We start from the raw sequence: 12,500 nt of genomic DNA, 5'->3' as shown, positions 1-12,500 counted from the left end.
TATTTGAATTTTAAAAGTCTTAGTTTGGCGAAAAAATACCTTTTAATAATTGTTTTAGGGGTCAGAAAAATCAGCTCCGGCTGCCTGGTCACCTAGGGGAGATAGAAAATTTTTCTAAGTTTTTCACTCGGCCGCCTGGTCCCCTAACTCGAAAATTTTAAAGTGCTCCCATCGGTCCCGGGATAGGGTGGCTGATAGCTGGGAGCCCCCTGAGCACTGCCCCGGTGTTAGTTTTCGGAGAAATGCCCCCGTTGATTTGTTATGATTTTTTTTCCGCCGGCCGCCTGGTCGCCCTAATGCAAAGTCAATGGGAGTGAGGAGATAGAAAATTTTTCAAAGTTTTTCACTCGGCCGCCTGGTCCCCTGACTCGAAAATTTTAAAGTGCTCCCATCGGTCCCGGGATAGGGTGGCTGATAGCTGGGAGCCCCCTGAGCACAGCCCCGGTGTTAGTTTTCGGAGAAATGCCCCCGTTGATTTGTTATGATTTTTTTTCCGCCGGCCGCCTGGTCGCCCTAATGTAAAGTCAATGGGAGTGAGGAGATAGAACATTTTTCAAAGTTTTTCACCCGGCCCCAAACGGCTCCAAAACACACTGGGGCTGTGGCTGGGACTCTCACCAGGACTGCCCCCTACTTTATTTCTGGATTAAAAAGCATTCTATATTAATTTTTCGATTTTTGGGACCCGGGACGCCTGGTCACCTAACTCCCCTTCTATCCCTATGGGGGGGGGACGGGGACATCGAAAACGCTCCCATCGCCGCCGAGGCACGCTGCGGGGACTCTCCCTACCATCGCCCCATGCTTCCTTTGAAGAATATATGACGTTTTTCAATTTTCACCGACATTTGAAAATCAAAACTTCAGAACATTTCATAGTTATTCTCAATGGGTTGTCTAGGGGCACACATCTCTAAACTGGGGGAAATGCTCAAAATGATTAAAAAGAAAAACAATGCCCCCAGACCCGGGGGGCTGATAGCTGGGAGCCCCCTGAGCACAGCCCCGGTGTTAGTTTTCGGAGAAATGCCCCCGTTGATTTGTTATGATTTTTTTTCCGCCGGCCGCCTGGTCGCCCTAATGTAAAGTCAATGGGAGTGAGGAGATAGAATATTTTTCAAAGTTTTTCACTCGGCCGTCTGGTCCCCTGACTCGAAAATTTTAAAGTGCTCCCATCGGTCCCGGGATAGGGTGGCTGATAGCTGGGAGCCCCCTGAGCACAGCCCCGGTGTTAGTTTTCGGAGAAATGCCCCCGTTGATTTGTTATGATTTTTTTTCCGCCGGCCGCCTGGTCGCCCTAATGTAAAGTCAATGGGAGTGAGGAGATAGAATATTTTTCAAAGTTTTTCACTCGGCCGTCTGGTCCCCTGACTCGAAAATTTTAAAGTGCTCCCATCGGTCCCGGGATAGGGTGGCTGATAGCTGGGAGCCCCCTGAGCACAGCCCCGGTGTTAGTTTTCGGAGAAATGCCCCCGTTGATTTGTTATGATTTTTTTTCCGCCGGCCGCCTGGTCGCCCTAATGTAAAGTCAATGGGAGTGAGGAGATAGAATATTTTTCAAAGTTTTTCACTCGGCCGTCTGGTCCCCTGACTCGAAAATTTTAAAGTGCTCCCATCGGTCCCAGACCCGGGTGGCCACGAGGTGGGACCCCCCTGAGCACTGCCCCGGTGTTAGTTTTCGGAGAAATGCCCCCGTTGATTTGTTATGATTTTTTTTCCGCCGGCCGCCTGGTCGCCCTAATGTAAAGTCAATGGGAGTGAGGAGATAGAATATTTTTCAAAGTTTTTCACTCGGCCGTCTGGTCCCCTGACTCGAAAATTTTAAAGTGCTCCCATCGGTCCCAGACCCGGGTGGCCACGAGGTGGGACCCCCCTGAGCACTGCCCCGGTGTTAGTTTTCGGAGAAATGCCCCCGTTGATTTGTTATGATCCGTAGTTGCCGGCCGGCCGCCCGGCATTGCTCTATCGGATGGAGCGTGGGCTGGCTATGGGAGATTTAGCGATTTTCGGAACCGGCCCCGATCGCCCCCCAAACCGGGTGGCCACGAGGTGGGACCCCCCTGAGCACTGCCCCGGTGTTAGTTTTCGGAGAAATGCCCCCGTTGATTTGTTATGATCCGTAGTTGCCGGCCGGCCGCCCGGCATTGCTCTATCGGATGGAGCGTGGGCTGGCTATGGGAGATTTAGCGATTTTCGGAACCGGCCCCGATCGCCCCCCAAACCGGGTGGCCACGAGGTGGGACCCCCCTGAGCACTGCCCCGGTGTTAGTTTTCCGAGAAATGCCCCCGTTGATTTGTTATGATCCGTAGTTGCCGGCCGGCCGCCCGGCAGTGCTCTATCGGATGGAGCGTGGGCTGGCTATGGGAGATTTAGCGATTTTCGGAACCGGCCCCGATCGCCCCCCAAACCGGGTGGCCACGAGGTGGGACCCCCCTGAGCACTGCCCCGGTGTTAGTTTTCCGAGAAATGCCCCCGTTGATTTGTTATGATCCGTAGTTGCCGGCCGGCCGCCCGGCAGTGCTCTATCGGATGGAGCGTGGGCTGGCTATGGGAGATTTAGCGATTTTCGGAACCGGCCCCGATCGCCCCCCAAACCGGGTGGCCACGAGGTGGGACCCCCCTGAGCACTGCCCCGGTGTTAGTTTTCGGAGAAATGCCCCCGTTGATTTGTTATGATCCGTAGTTGCCGGCCGGCCGCCCGGCAGTGCTCTATCGGATGGAGCGTGGGCTGGCTATGGGAGATTTAGCGATTTTCGGAACCGGCCCCGATCGCCCCCCAAACCGGGTGGCCACGAGGTGGGACCCCCCTGAGCACTGCCCCGGTGTTAGTTTTCGGAGAAATGCCCCCGTTGATTTGTTATGATCCGTAGTTGCCGGCCGGCCGCCCGGCAGTGCTCTATCGGATGGAGCGTGGGCTGGCTATGGGAGATTTAGCGATTTTCGGAACCGGCCCCGATCGCCCCCCAAACCGGGTGGCCACGAGGTGGGACCCCCCTGAGCACTGCCCCGGTGTTAGTTTTCCGAGAAATGCCCCCGTTGATTTGTTATGATCCGTAGTTGCCGGCCGGCCGCCCGGCAGTGCTCTATCGGATGGAGCGTGGGCTGGCTATGGGAGATTTAGCGATTTTCGGAACCGGCCCCGATCGCCCCCCAAACCGGGTGGCCACGAGGTGGGACCCCCCTGAGCACTGCCCCGGTGTTAGTTTTCCGAGAAATGCCCCCGTTGATTTGTTATGATCCGTAGTTGCCGGCCGGCCGCCCGGCAGTGCTCTATCGGATGGAGCGTGGGCTGGCTATGGGAGATTTAGCGATTTTCGGAACCGGCCCCGATCGCCCCCCAAACCGGGTGGCCACGAGGTGGGACCCCCCTGAGCACTGCCCCGGTGTTAGTTTTCGGAGAAATGCCCCCGTTGATTTGTTATGATCCGTAGTTGCCGGCCGGCCGCCCGGCAGTGCTCTATCGGATGGAGCGTGGGCTGGCTATGGGAGATTTAGCGATTTTCGGAACCGGCCCCGATCGCCCCCCAAACCGGGTGGCCACGAGGTGGGACCCCCCTGAGCACTGCCCCGGTGTTAGTTTTCGGAGAAATGCCCCCGTTGATTTGTTATGATCCGTAGTTGCCGGCCGGCCGCCCGGCAGTGCTCTATCGGATGGAGCGTGGGCTGGCTATGGGAGATTTAGCGATTTTCGGAACCGGCCCCGATCGCCCCCCAAACCGGGTGGCCACGAGGTGGGACCCCCCTGAGCACTGCCCCGGTGTTAGTTTTCCGAGAAATGCCCCCGTTGATTTGTTATGATCCGTAGTTGCCGGCCGGCCGCCCGGCAGTGCTCTATCGGATGGAGCGTGGGCTGGCTATGGGAGATTTAGCGATTTTCGGAACCGGCCCCGATCGCCCCCCAAACCGGGTGGCCACGAGGTGGGACCCCCCTGAGCACTGCCCCGGTGTTAGTTTTCCGAGAAATGCCCCCGTTGATTTGTTATGATTATTTTTCGCCCAGGCGATGTGCCTTTTCATTTTGTTTTGCACTTTCCTTCATTCCTTGGTGCATGCTACCATCTAACGGACACATTTCGGTACTGCAGTTTGAAAGTAATTTCCCCGTCTAGGGATCTCTCAATGCCCTGGGCTGCGAAAGGAGGGCAAGGACACCCTATGTTCTCATGAGTGCAAAGCCCCCCCGGCTTCAAGGCATTCCAAAAGGAAAACCGGAGACACTGCTGTACACACACACACACACACACACACACACACACACACACACACACACAGAGAGAGAGAGAGAGAGAGAGAGAGATAGAGAGAGAGTAGTCACACAGTGGAATAAACTCCCCAGCGATGTGGTAGAAGCTGAAAGTTGGGGAACATTGTGATGGTCTATATTTCTTGGCAGATAATAAAAGATGCTCTTATCATGCCTCCGTTGATGTGTTATGATCCATAGGTTGCCGGCCGCCCGGCATTGCTCTGATCGGATGGACCGTGGGCTGCCTATGGCAGAGTATGGGCGATTCTTCAGCCGGCCCCGATGGCCCCCCAAACCGGGTGGCCACGAGGTGGGACCCCCCTGAGCACTGCCCCGGTGTTAGTTTTCCGAGAAATGCCCCCGTTGATTTGTTACGATTATTTTTCGCCCAGGCGATGTGCCTTTTCATTTTGTTTTGCACTTTCCTTCATTCCTTGGTGCATGCTGCCATCTAACGGACACATTTCGGTACTGCAGTTTGAAAGTAATTTCCCCGTCTAGGGATATCTCTCTCGTCTAGGGACACTGCTGTACACACACACACACACACACACACACACACACACACAGTGAGAGAGAGGGAGAGATAGAGAGAGGGAGAGAGAGAGAGAGAGAGGTGGAGAGGGAGAGAGAGATGGTGATAGAGAGAGAGTCGTCACACTCTGGAACAAACTCCCCAGAAGCTGAAAGTTGGGGAACATTATGATGATCTTTATTTCTTGGCAGATAATAAATGATGATCTTACAGAGGGCGACTTACAACACCAGTGCAAACATACAGCGAAGTACAAGGCATCAATCACGACAGAATCCCTTGAGTTAAAGCAGCAGATTCAGAATAACACACGTCCAAACAGACTGGAGAGGACCCTAAAACGAGCACGAAAGGTGTCGAATATGTGGCCTCCTCTCGCTTGTAAACTCTCTCGTGTTCCTGTCGATGGGGTCGGCGGCTCGGGGCAGCGGCCTAGCAGCAGCAGGCAGGCAGGCAGACCTCCAGGGCAGGCAGGCAGGCAGGCAGGGCTGTGTGGCTGGGGAGGGCAGGCTGGCAGGCTGGTAGGCCGTGCTGCTGCCAGGGCTGGAAGGCTGACCTCCAGGGCTGGCAGGCTGACCTCCAGGGCTGGAAGGCAGGATGGCAGACCTCCAGGGCAGGCAGGCAGGCAGGCAGGCAGGCAGGCAGACCTCCAGGGCTGGCAGGGAGACCTCCAGGGCTGGCAGGCAGGCAGGCAGGGCTGTGTGGCTGGGGAGGGCAGGCTGGCAGGCAGGTAGGCCGTGCTGCTGCCAGGGCTGGAAGGCTGACCTCCAGGGCAGGCAGGCAGGCAGACCTCCAGGGCAGGCAGGCAGGTAGGCCGTGCTGCTGCCAGGGCTGGCAGGCTGACCTCCAGGGCAGGCAGGCAGGCAGGCAGACCTCCAGGGCTGGCAGGCTGACCTCCAGGGCAGGCAGGCAGGCAGGCAGGCAGACCTCCAGGGCTAACAGGCTGACCTCCAGGGCTGGCAGGCTGACCTCCAGGGCTGGAAGGCAGGATGGCAGACCTCCAGGGCAGGCAGGCAGGCAGGCAGGCAGGCAGGCAGACCTCCAGGGCTGGCAGGGAGACCTCCAGGGCTGGCAGGCAGGCAGGCAGGGCTGTGTGGCTGGGGAGGGCAGGCTGGCAGGCAGGTAGGCCGTGCTGCTGCCAGGGCTGGAAGGCTGACCTCCAGGGCAGGCAGGCAGGCAGACCTCCAGGGCAGGCAGGCAGGTAGGCCGTGCTGCTGCCAGGGCTGGCAGGCTGACCTCCAGGGCAGGCAGGCAGGCAGGCAGACCTCCAGGGCTGGCAGGCTGACCTCCAGGGCAGGCAGGCAGGCAGGCAGGCAGACCTCCAGGGCTAACAGGCTGACCTCCAGGGCTGGCAGGCTGACCTCCAGGGCTGGAAGGCAGGATGGCAGACCTCCAGGGCAGGCAGGCAGGCAGGCAGGCAGGCAGGCAGACCTCCAGGGCTGGCAGGGAGACCTCCAGGGCTGGCAGGCAGGCAGGCAGGGCTGTGTGGCTGGGGAGGGCAGGCTGGCAGGCAGGTAGGCCGTGCTGCTGCCAGGGCTGGAAGGCTGACCTCCAGGGCAGGCAGGCAGGCAGACCTCGAGGGCAGGCAGGCAGGTAGGCCGTGCTGCTACCAGGGCAGGCAGGCAGACCTCCAGGGCTAACAGGCTGACCTCCAGGGCAGGCAGTGCTGCTACCAGGGCTGGATAGCAGACCTCCAGGGCTGGATAGCAGACCTCCAGGGCTAACAGGCAGACCTCCAGGGCTGGCAGGCAGGCAGGCAGACCTCCAGGGCAGGCAGTGCTGCTACCAGGGCTGGATAGCAGACCTCCAGGGCAGGCAGTGCTGCTACCAGGGCAGGCAGTGCTGCTGCCAGGGCTGGATGGCAGGCAGGCAGACCTCCAGGGCTAACAGGCTGACCTCCAGGGCAGGCAGGCAGACCTCCAGGGCTAACAGGCTGACCTCCAGGGCAGGCAGTGCTGCTACCAGGGCAGGCAGGCTGTCCTCCAGGGCTGGATAGCAGACCTCCAGGGCAGGCAGTGCTGCCACCAGGGCAGGCAGGCTGTCCTCCAGGGCTGGATAGCAGACCTCCAGGGCAGGCAGTGCTGCTACCAGGGCAGGCAGGCTGTCCTCCAGGGCTGGATAGCAGACCTCCAGGGCAGGCAGTGCTGCTACCAGGGCAGGCAGTGCTGCTGCCAGGGCTGGATGGCAGGCAGGCAGACCTCCAGGGCTGGATAGCAGACCTCCAGGGCTAACAGGCTGACCTCCAGGGCTGGCAGGCTGACCTCCAGGGCTGGAAGGCAGGATGGCAGACCTCCAGGGCAGGCAGGCAGGCAGGCAGGCAGGCAGGCAGACCTCCAGGGCTGGCAGGGAGACCTCCAGGGCTGGCAGGCAGGCAGGCAGGGCTGTGTGGCTGGGGAGGGCAGGCTGGCAGGCAGGTAGGCCGTGCTGCTGCCAGGGCTGGAAGGCTGACCTCCAGGGCAGGCAGGCAGGCAGACCTCGAGGGCAGGCAGGCAGGTAGGCCGTGCTGCTACCAGGGCAGGCAGGCAGACCTCCAGGGCTAACAGGCTGACCTCCAGGGCAGGCAGTGCTGCTACCAGGGCTGGATAGCAGACCTCCAGGGCTGGATAGCAGACCTCCAGGGCTAACAGGCAGACCTCCAGGGCTGGCAGGCAGGCAGGCAGACCTCCAGGGCAGGCAGTGCTGCTACCAGGGCTGGATAGCAGACCTCCAGGGCAGGCAGTGCTGCTACCAGGGCAGGCAGTGCTGCTGCCAGGGCTGGATGGCAGGCAGGCAGACCTCCAGGGCTAACAGGCTGACCTCCAGGGCAGGCAGGCAGACCTCCAGGGCTAACAGGCTGACCTCCAGGGCAGGCAGTGCTGCTACCAGGGCAGGCAGGCTGTCCTCCAGGGCTGGATAGCAGACCTCCAGGGCAGGCAGTGCTGCCACCAGGGCAGGCAGGCTGTCCTCCAGGGCTGGATAGCAGACCTCCAGGGCAGGCAGTGCTGCTACCAGGGCAGGCAGGCTGTCCTCCAGGGCTGGATAGCAGACCTCCAGGGCAGGCAGTGCTGCTACCAGGGCAGGCAGTGCTGCTGCCAGGGCTGGATGGCAGGCAGGCAGACCTCCAGGGCTGGATAGCAGACCTCCAGGGCTAACAGGCAGACCTCCAGGGCTGGCAGGCAGGCAGGCAGACCTCCAGGGCAGGCAGTGCTGCTACCAGGGCTGGATAGCAGACCTCCAGGGCAGGCAGTGCTGCTACCAGGGCAGGCAGTGCTGCTGCCAGGGCTGGATGGCAGGCAGGCAGACCTCCAGGGCTAACAGGCTGACCTCCAGGGCAGGCAGGCAGACCTCCAGGGCTGGAAGGCAGGCAGTGCTGCTACCAGGGCAGGCAGGCTGTCCTCCAGGGCTGGATAGCAGACCTCCAGGGCAGGCAGTGCTGCTACCAGGGCTGGATAGCAGACCTCCAGGGCAGGCAGTGCTGCTACCAGGGCAGGCAGTGCTGCTGCCAGGGCTGGATGGCAGGCAGGCAGACCTCCAGGGCTAACAGGCTGACCTCCAGGGCAGGCAGGCAGACCTCCAGGGCAGGCAGGCAGGCAGGCAGACCTCCAGGGCTGGATAGCTGACCTCCAGGGCTGGATAGCAGACCTCCAGGGCTAACAGGCTGACCTCCAGGGCTAACAGGCAGACCTCCAGGGCAGGCAGGCAGACCTCCAGGGCAGGCAGTGCTGCTACCAGGGCTGGATAGCAGACCTCCAGGGCTAACAGGCAGACCTCCAGGGCTGGCAGTGCTGCTACCAGGGCTGGATAGCAGACCTCCAGGGCTGGATAGCAGACCTCCAGGGCTAACAGGCAGACCTCCAGGGCAGGCAGGCAGACCTCCAGGGCTGGATAGCTGACCTCCAGGGCTGGATAGCAGACCTCCAGGGCTAACAGGCTGACCTCCAGGGCTAACAGGCAGACCTCCAGGGCAGGCAGGCAGACCTCCAGGGCAGGCAGTGCTGCTACCAGGGCTGGATAGCAGACCTCCAGGGCTAACAGGCAGACCTCCAGGGCTGGCAGTGCTGCTACCAGGGCTGGATAGCAGACCTCCAGGGCTGGATAGCAGACCTCCAGGGCTAACAGGCAGACCTCCAGGGCAGGCAGGCAGACCTCCAGGGCTGGATAGCTGACCTCCAGGGCTGGATAGCAGACCTCCAGGGCTAACAGGCTGACCTCCAGGGCTAACAGGCAGACCTCCAGGGCAGGCAGGCAGACCTCCAGGGCAGGCAGTGCTGCTACCAGGGCTGGATAGCAGACCTCCAGGGCTAACAGGCAGACCTCCAGGGCTGGAAGGCAGGCAGTGCTGCTACCAGGGCAGGCAGGCTGTCCTCCAGGGCTGGAAGGCAGACCTCCAGGGCAGGCAGGCAGACCTCCAGGGCAGGCAGTGCTGCTACCAGGGCTGGATAGCAGACCTCCAGGGCTGGATAGCAGACCTCCAGGGCTAACAGGCAGACCTCCAGGGCTGGCAGGCTGACCTCCAGGGCAGGCAGGCAGGCAGGCAGACCTCCAGGGCTGGATAGCTGACCTCCAGGGCTGGATAGCAGACCTCCAGGGCTAACAGGCTGACCTCCAGGGCTAACAGGCAGACCTCCAGGGCAGGCAGGCAGACCTCCAGGGCAGGCAGTGCTGCTACCAGGGCTGGATAGCAGACCTCCAGGGCTAACAGGCAGACCTCCAGGGCTGGAAGGCAGGCAGTGCTGCTACCAGGGCAGGCAGGCTGTCCTCCAGGGCTGGAAGGCAGACCTCCAGGGCAGGCAGGCAGACCTCCAGGGCAGGCAGTGCTGCTACCAGGGCTGGATAGCAGACCTCCAGGGCTGGAAGGCAGGCAGGCAGACCTCCAGGGCAGGCAGTGCTGCTACCAGGGCTGGATAGCAGACCTCCAGGGCTGGAAGGCAGACCTCCAGGGCAGGCAGGCAGACCTCCAGGGCAGGCAGTGCTGCTACCAGGGCTGGATAGCAGACCTCCAGGGCTGGAAGGCAGGCAGGCAGACCTCCAGGGCAGGCAGTGCTGCTACCAGGGCTGGATAGCAGACCTCCAGGGCTAACAGGCAGACCTCCAGGGCAGGCAGTGCTGCTACCAGGGCTGGATAGCAGACCTCCAGGGCTAACAGGCAGACCTCCAGGGCTGGAAGGCAGGCAGTGCTGCTACCAGGGCAGGCAGGCTGTCCTCCAGGGCTGGAAGGCAGACCTCCAGGGCAGGCAGGCAGACCTCCAGGGCAGGCAGTGCTGCTACCAGGGCTGGATAGCAGACCTCCAGGGCTGGAAGGCAGGCAGGCAGACCTCCAGGGCAGGCAGTGCTGCTACCAGGGCTGGATAGCAGACCTCCAGGGCTAACAGGCAGACCTCCAGGGCTGGCAGTGCTGCTACCAGGGCTGGATAGCAGACCTCCAGGGCTGGATAGCAGACCTCCAGGGCTAACAGGCAGACCTCCAGGGCTGGCAGGCTGACCTCCAGGGCAGGCAGGCAGGCAGGCAGACCTCCAGGGCTGGATAGCTGACCTCCAGGGCTGGAAGGCAGACCTCCAGGGCTGGCAGGCTGACCTCCAGGGCAGGCAGGCCGGGCCCCCGGTGCTGCATCTCGGCCGCTGCCTGGGGCGGACCGGCCCGGGTGCCCTTGCGCTTTTTCGACACCAGGGGGCAGTTGGGTGCCATTCCGTCCCTCGTGTGGCGAAATGGCGGTACTGCACCTCCGCCTTTTTGCTGGAGAAAGTCCGCAGTCGGGACAATGCGCCACACGGTCCGTCGGCAGGAGGCCCGGGCCCGGGCACAACTCCCCGGTGGGGACGGACGCCGGGCTGGAGCTTCCCTTCAGCACACACACTCACTCACTCACTCTCTGACCGACCGACCGACCGACGGCTCCCAGCGCTCAGCCTGCAGGGCTACACACCCCGGTGGGTGCGGGCTCCGGGCTGGAGCTCTCCTTCAGCACACACACTCACTCTCTGACCGACCGAACGACCGACGGCTCCCAGCGCTCAGTCAGCAGGCCTACTCCTCCCCGGTGGGGACGGACGCCGGGCTGGAGCTTTCCTTCAGCACACACACTCACTGACTGACCGACCGACGGCTCCCAGCGCTCAGCCTGCAGGGCTACACACCCCGGTGGGTGCGGGCTCCGGGCTGGAGCTCTCCTTCAGCACACACACTCACTGACTGACCGACCGAACGACCGACGGCTCCCAGCGCTCAGCCTGCAGGGCTACACCTCCCCGGTGGGTGCGGGCTCCGGGCTGGAGCTTCCCTTCAGCACACACACTCACTCTCTGACCGACCGACCGACCGACGGCTCCCAGCGCTCAGCCTGCAGGGCTACACCTCCCCGGTGGGTGCGGGCTCCGGGCTGGAGCACACACACTCACTGACTGACCGACCGAACGACCGACGGCTCCCAGCGCTCAGCCTGCAGGGCTACACCTCCCCGGTGGGTGCGGGCTCCGGGCTGGAGCTTTCCTTCAGCACACACACTCACTGACTGACCGACCGAACGACCGACGGCTCCCAGCGCTCAGCCTGCAGGGCTACACCTCCCCGGTGGGTGCGGGCTCCGGGCTGGAGCTCTCCTTCAGCACACACACTCACTCTCTGACCGACCGAACGACCGACGGCTCCCAGCGCTCAGCCTGCAGGGCTACACCTCCCCGGTGGGTGCGGGCTCCGGGCTGGAGCTCTCCTTCAGCACACACACTCACTCTCTGACCGACCGAACGACCGACGGCTCCCAGCGCTCAGTCAGCAGGCCTACTCCTCCCCGGTGGGTGCGGGCTCCGGGCTGGAGCTTTCCTTCAGCACACACACTCACTGACTGACCGACCGAACGACCGACGGCTCCCAGCGCTCGGCCTGCAGGGCTACACCTCACCGGTGGGTGCGGGCTCCGCGCTGGAGCTTTCCTTCAGCACTCACTGACCGACGGCTCCCGGCGCTCAGCCTGCAGGGCTACACCTCCCCGGTGGGTGCGGGCTCCGCGCTGGAGCTTTCCTTCAGCACTCACTGACCGACGGCTCCCGGCGCTCAGCCTGCAGGGCTACACCTCCCCGGTGGGTGCGGGCTCCGCGCTGGAGCTTTCCTTCAGCACTCACTGACCGACGGCTCCCGGCGCTCAGCCTGCAGGGCTACACCTCCCCGGTGGGTGCGGGCTCCGCGCTGGAGCTTTCCTTCAGCACTCACTGACCGACGGCTCCCGGCGCTCAGCCTGCAGGGCTACACCTCCCCGGTGGGTGCGGGCTCCGCGCTGGAGCTTTCCTTCAGCACTCACTGACCGACGGCTCCCGGCGCTCAGCCTGCAGGGCTACACCTCCCCGGTGGGTGCGGGCTCCGCGCTGGAGCTTTCCTTCAGCACTCACTGACCGACGGCTCCCGGCGCTCAGCCTGCAGGGCTACACCTCCCCGGTGGGTGCGGGCTCCGCGCTGGAGCTTTCCTTCAGCACTCACTGACCGACGGCTCCCGGCGCTCAGCCTGCAGGGCTACACCTCCCCGGTGGGTGCGGGCTCCGCGCTGGAGCTTTCCTTCAGCACTCACTGACCGACGGCTCCCGGCGCTCAGCCTGCAGGGCTACACCTCCCCGGTGGGTGCGGGCTCCGCGCTGGAGCTTTCCTTCAGCACTCACTGACCGACGGCTCCCGGCGCTCAGCCTGCAGGGCTACACCTCCCCGGTGGGTGCGGGCTCCGCGCTGGAGCTTTCCTTCAGCACTCACTGACCGA

This window comes from Amia ocellicauda, unplaced genomic scaffold, assembly GCF_036373705.1.
Source record: "Amia ocellicauda isolate fAmiCal2 unplaced genomic scaffold, fAmiCal2.hap1 HAP1_SCAFFOLD_81, whole genome shotgun sequence".
Classification (NCBI taxonomy): domain Eukaryota; kingdom Metazoa; phylum Chordata; class Actinopteri; order Amiiformes; family Amiidae; genus Amia; species Amia ocellicauda.
This window is presented reverse-complemented; position numbering follows the sequence as displayed.